The sequence below is a fragment of the Bison bison genome, unplaced genomic scaffold (genome assembly GCF_000754665.1).
Source record: "Bison bison bison isolate TAMUID 2011002044 unplaced genomic scaffold, Bison_UMD1.0 scf7180017860897, whole genome shotgun sequence".
In the NCBI taxonomy this organism is placed as follows: domain Eukaryota; kingdom Metazoa; phylum Chordata; class Mammalia; order Artiodactyla; family Bovidae; genus Bison; species Bison bison.
The window spans coordinates 30,633-37,497 of NW_011491469.1; the positions used below are offsets into that span (position 1 = coordinate 30,633).

The 6,865-nt window shown below is 35.6% G+C and overlaps 1 non-coding gene across 1 annotated transcript; it reads left to right on the plus strand.

The window, feature by feature from the left end:
* The first annotated feature begins 4,831 nt into the window (after positions 1-4,831).
* TRNAC-GCA lies at positions 4,832-4,903 on the plus strand. Its single transcript has one exon. It is a non-coding gene; the product is annotated as a tRNA-Cys (tRNA).
* Positions 4,904-6,865: the final 1,962 nt, after the last annotated feature.

Sequence of the window (6,865 nt, forward strand, 5' to 3'; positions counted from 1 at the left end):
TGTCTGGAGAGGGTGTGGAGAAAAGGGAACCCTCTTACACTGTTGGTGGGAATGCAAACTAGTCCAGCCACTATGGAGAACAGTGTGGAGATTCCTTAAAAAACTGGAAATAGAACTTATGATCCAGCAATCCCACTGCTAGGCATACACACTGAGGAAACCAGAAGGGAAAGAGACACGTGTACCCCAATGTTCATCGCAGCACTGTTTACAATAGCCAGGACATGGAAGCAACCTAGATGCCCATCAGCAGATGAATGGATAAGAAAGCTATGGTACATATACACAATGGAGTATTACTCAGCCATTAAAAAGAATGTGTTTGAATCAGTTCTAATGAGGTGGATGAAACTGGAACCTATTATACAGAGTGAAGTAAGCCAGAAAGAAAAACACCAATACAGTATACTAATGCATATATATGGAATTTAGAAAGATGGTAACAATAACCCTGTGTACGAGACAGCAAAAGAGACACTGATGTATAGATCAGTCTTATGGACTCTGTGGGAGAGGGAGAGGGTGGGGAGATTTGGGAGAATGGCATTGAAACATGTATAATATCATGTATGAAACGAGTTGCGAGTCCAGGTTCGATGCATGATACTGGATGCTTGGGGCTGGTGCACTGCGACGACCCAGAAGGAGGGTATGGGGAGGGAGGAGGGAGGAGGGTTCAGGATGGGGAGCATGGGTATACCTGTGGCGGATTCATTTCAATGTTGGGCAAAACTAATACAATATTGTAAAGTTTAAAAATAAAATAAAATTTAAAAAAAAAAGTTTCTCGTCTGCTGATTTTAACTAGCCTGTATAAATACGTAAGTCCTGGTTCTGCCTTTTATTGGCTGTATGACTTTGGGCATGTTAAGATTATGTGTGCTACTTCCTGACACTTATTGAGCATTTGAAATATGTCCATTAATATTGCTATTGTTATTATTTAAACTCATTCTGGCCTCACAGGGGAGTGGTGGTGGTTTATTCACTAAGTAGTGTCTGACTCTTGGGACCCCATGGACTGTAGCCCTCCAGGCTCCTCTGTCCATGTATTTCTCCAGGTGAGAATACTGTACTGGGTTGCCATTTCCTTCTCCAGGGGATCTTTCCCATCCAGGAATCGAACCCAAGTCTCCTGTATTGCAGGCAGAGTCTTTGCTGACTTGCTATGAGGGAACCCCTAAAGTGAAAGTGAAAGTTGCTCAGTCGTGTCTGATTCTTTGCCACTCCATGGACTATATAGTCCATGGAATTCTCCAGGCCAAAATACTGGAGTGGGTAGCCTTTCCCTTCTCCAGGGGATCTTCCCAGCCCAGAGGTCGAACCCAGGTCTCCCACATTGCAGGTGGGTTCTTTACCAGTTTTCCTGAAAAGAATGGTAGAGAGAGAGGGAGTCAGAGGAAGTGGCAGAAACAGAGAGAAAACAAGTGAGCCTCTTGCTCTAGGATGAAGCCTGAGGGAGAGGAGGCTGAGGCCATAACATTATCAGCTTTGATGACTGAAAGTTGCCTATGCCTGGGTTTTCAGTAGCCTTTTGAGGTCTTTGGCTTGGGCAAGAGCATAAACAGCTAAGGGTAGACAGACTAACCACAGAATTTGGACAATTCAGGGCTGCATAACCCCTTTAAAAACAAACATTAGTGATATAATGTTTTAAAGTCAGAACTTTTTTGCACTTCTTTAATTGCATTGCTATATATTGCAAAAATTTAATTAAAATAATTGATTTAGAGAGAGGCATCCTTTTCTTTGTAATGTTTATGATCTCTAACGTTTTAATCCAGTACTGCTGTGGAGCCCAAAATTTGGTTTCAGGCATGTGTTCTCCTTTACTTCACTTTATTCTCTCCATAACACTTATTATAATCTGTCATATTACTTTTTAGCTTTTTTTTGTTTTTAGCTCTCCATGCTCTGAGTCTAGAACATAAGATTTGAAATGCCTTTTTGTCTGTTATTTTCACCACTGCATTCTTAGTGTCTAGAAGAATGTTTGGCACATGGTTGGTGTTCAAGGAATTTGTTGAAAAAGTAAATGAATGAATTATGAGTTGCTCCCCCAGCCAAACTTTCCCAAGAACCTCAAACTGGCTTGAATCAAGACTAGTCCAGAAGTCCCATAATCTCAACTGAGAAAGACGATGAACTTGAGTGAGGAAGGTAAAAAGCTGAGCAGACAGTTTATCCTAGACTATCAGCGGGAGCAATGAAGGCTCTTTGTAACAAGCTTTTCATCTTTTAGGGCAGAGCTCCACCATGATAAGAAGGAATACAAGGGATGCACAAGTCATCCCAATCTTAGGGCTTGCCTGGTTTCCCGCACTGACACATTTTAGGCTTCACACTGGCTCTACTCCTCTACCCTCCTGGATTCAGTACCTCTCTGGGTGTTTGGGACAGAAGAGCTTTATTCCCAGACACTCAGACAGAGAAAGAAGTGAAGCAGTGGGAAGTATATAGCTATTCAAAACTCTGAATACAGGCAAATTTTTACTCAGTCATCTGTGCTTTGGCTTCTTCATTGAAACAAACTGTTTCATATTTTAAGAACCACTTCACCAATTCCACCAGGATCAGGAGACATTTGACGGAAATAATCCAAGTATATATGAGATGAGAGCATGTGTTCCTAGTCACCAGTGGGCAATTTTGGAAGAAAAGACTGTCTGGAAGAAGGCGCTGTATATTTTAGACTCAGTAGTACACAGGGTAGTGTCAAGAGAGTGGGAAAAGAGAGTGGCAGTCCAGAGGCCTTACCGTGAGATGAGGGAGGCTGAAGTTCATGAGATGATTTACCATTTGCAAGGACAGTCATCTCTCCCCATCCCAACCCTGCTTCAGTCATTTGAATTACCCAGACTCCTTTTATAAGATGCAAACACCAAAGTGAGAATTAAAAGCAGTGGGTAGAGGTGTCTTAATGCAAATCTGTTCAATGTCACTGTCTTGGCAGACATTTATGTCATTTATGTATTGGTTTTGTTCCACAAAGAAGTACTATTTCTGTAAGAGGTGGGGAGAGATGTTAAAGGGCCACAAGAAACATAGGTAAAGATTTTGGTAAATAATAGCAAATATAAACTGCAGGGCTTTGGGGGTACAGACAGAGATGGAAGATGGTTAATAAGGATGTGAAACCAATGGTATATCCCCATTTCTTCTGAGGATCTGGCTTAGAAGGTCACTAATGACAAAGTTCTTATAATTTTAAACATAGCCTAGGGTTGACCATACTGGTCATGATGTTAGAAAAGGCAGTGTTTGCTGTCATCACGTGGGGAACCAATATACAATGTGCTTTATGAAATGCTGACACTGCTTTCCCTGAGAGTTAGAAGGCATAAGGATGACTAGGAATTCCCTGTGCTTCTATCCTGTGACCACCACTTGTTTTAGTTATTGATCAGTCAGCCACCTCTTTCCAAAATCATCTCACTGTTGTTAGATGACTTTTCTCCCTGACTTTCCGCAGGCCTCCCAGTCATCCTAGGGTATTTCAGGAAATCTGAAAAGTCAGATTCAAGCATCAACTTGGCAATAAACTGCAATTAAATCAAAGCCAAGTTGGACAAATCAGCTTAACCTTTCAGTTTGATCCCTGAAAAGTCACCCAGGGATTTTCCTTTTGCAACTGTACATTAGTCTTCAGACAACTTCAAAAACAAAGTATTGGAATTGATTTGAGATCAAATATCCTTTAATAAGTTCTTTTCTGAAGGATGTAGGGAAGATAAAAGAAAATTGTCTCTGGATGCCCACAGATAAAGGCAAGGTTCAGGGGTCCCTTTTCTCCATATTCTTGCCAACATTTGTTGTTTCTTGTCTTTTTAATAATAGCCATTCTGACAGATGTGAGGTGGTATCTCATTTTACTTGCATATCCCTGATGATTAGTGATGCTGAGCATCTTTTCATGTGATATGCCTGTTGACCATCTTCCTTGGAAAAATGTCTATTCAGGTCTTCTGCATACCTGAAACTAATATAACATTGTATATCAATTATAGTTGACTAAAATGGGCAAGTTGAATAAATATTTGACCGAAGTATAACTGCCAGATAATCCAAATGTATTTTATTACATTTAATAAGCACTTAAAATCCAAGTTGTAGCTACAGTTGAATGATTGCTTTTGCTTTTAAATGTAAAATAAAAGGTAATTTTATATTTAGCTTACATTACATTTTGTTTGGTTACATTGTTAATATGACAAAAAATTTATCATTAGCAAGCTATATTAACTATAAAATTTGAAATTAAAATAAATTGAAATATGGAAAAGTGAACAAAACTAAATATGGAAATTATACAGTAAGAAATTGGTTTATTGATATATGTCAACTTGGTTAATATATTCTATTAAATGGTTTGGTGTAATAATCCTAAAATTTCATAATTTTGAGAGTAAAGGGCACAAACAAAAGTTCACATATAGTTTATATTTATAAGAAACAGAAGATAAAGAATACTAAAAGAAACAAAAATATTATTCATACTTTGATAACTAATTTGATCTTACAATATAACCTAACAACCAAACTTTACCTAACTTAACCTAATTTCATCTAACTTAATCTAATGTCTTACATATTCTATCTATAACTTGTTTTCATGAGACAATATAATGCCTGATTATTTTTAGGAATTTAGATCGTGAAGAAAAAGTAATACCATTTTAAGAATTCTGTTTTATTATTTTTCTATTGTTTTAGCCTTTTTTTCAATCAGTTCCTAGTCCAGGCACAGATTTAGCGGTTTTTAAGAGTTACATTATGCTCATGAATTTTTATCTTAAAATTTTAGTATTTTTAATCTACATATATGTGGGATTCCCTGGTGGCTCAGATGGTAAAGCGTCTGCCTGCAATGCAGAAGACCCGGGTTCGATCCCTGGGTCGGGAAGATCCCCTGGAGAAGGAAATGGCAACCCACTCCAGTATTCTTGCCTAGAGAATTCCATGGATGGAGGAGCCTGGTGGGCTACAGTCCATGGGATCACAAAGAGTCAGACACGACTGAGTAACTTCACATATCTGAAAGACAAAGGTTAATAAGAGTTTTAACAATTAGCTTATTGCTTTAAAAGTTTTAATTTTTTGCCAATATTTTATGGTTTTTAATCTTTTTTAAATCACTCCCTGGTGCAAGTTCAGCAACTTACAAAATGTGTTGTTTCTGAAATTTTTACTTAAGAAGTCTTAGCATTTTAAAATTATCACATTTCTAAATAATTTTAAAAATTGATTAAAACATACTTTAAGAATATTTTGGTTTTGTTTTGCAGTGCTTTAATTATGTGTGTATTTGTCTGTAGTATGTATGCAAGATATTTATTTTCACTACTTCTTACCTGAGCATAAATCTTTCAAGCTATACCATGCTCAGAAGTTTTAAGGTTTTAATATTCTTAAATCTATACTTCATTCAATCAATGGTAAGAGATTCTAAAGATGTTTTTGCTGCTTTTGTTGTTTAAATTAGTTACAAAAAGTTTCTTTGTATATACTTTTAAATATTGATTTTAATTGCTCCTGAAGTAGATGCCAGTTTAGTAACTTCCTAGTTGCATTTTAATTCAAAGCATCTTAAGAAAGTTATAGTATCTTTTAAGTCTTAAAAATGCTCAGAAAAGAAACGTTCTAAGTTTTGTGTGTGTGTGTGTTGTTGTTGTTATTGTTTTCTAAGGAGTTATTTTGCTTTTATTTTTTTCCAATTAGGTCCTGACTTGGGCACAAATGTACTGGATTTCTACTTGTACTCTAAAATTTTATACAAATAATACAGTAATTTAAAATTTACATATACTCAAATAATAAATAAAATATTAATGCAAGTGTTAGGAATATTTTTGTGGTTTTTATTGTTTTACAGGTTTTCTTTTTGTGTGTGTTTGTTTGTTTGCATTGGTTTAGTTTGGTTTATGTATTTTTTTTTTCAATATGCTCCAAACCTGGGCACAAATTCAGCAGCTCTCTGGCTACATTGTGCTCCAAAATTAATATGAAAGCATAAGTAATTTACAGATCTCTGCTCCCTCCCTCAAAAAAGGATTGATGCAAGTTTTAAGAAAGTTTTTTGTTTTATTATTATATTTTTGTTATACTTTTGTCCCTTTTTTTTTTCAATTTGCTTCTGACCTGGGCACAAATGCAGAAGCTTTATGGTTGCACTGTGCTTCAAAATGTACATATGGAATATTTATAAAAATTAGTCTCCCAAAAGAAAAATAATTGAAAATTCTTAGAGAAAATGTTAATTTCTCTTAGTTTTTTATGAACATTTGTTGTTTTATGTGATTTTCCATTTTGCCCTGTTTTGGGCACATATTTAGCAGCTTTCTGGATTTGACATTTCATATAAGAAATTTAATATAGTATAAAAAAGGAAAAGTTTTTAAAAGCTGACACTGCTGGTAACTGCAAATATGTAAATCCAGAAATTTTCCATTTCTTCCCAGCAATATTTATACAAACACAATTTATGTTTCTGCTTTTAAAATATATACAATACATTTTACTAACTTTTTAAAATTTGATACTTTTTATTAATAATGTTAAACTAAAGTATGTTCTTGTACTAAAATAAACTCAATGACAATTCAAAAAGCAAAAAAAGACTAGTATATATCAGTAGTAACACAAAAGGTTGTTTAAAAAAAAAAACCTGAATTTGTTCTATATTTATAGGCCCAAACTAATTACCAAATATTGGAATGGAAATATATTTTTTCAAAGTTTTTAAGTAAACTCTATATCACTGAAGTCAAGGCTACTGTTGACTTATATAATGTGGTACAATGAATTTCCAACCCAGAAGAAGAGTTTGGCAATTCCTTCTGGCTGTTGTAATTAGATGTGACCTATA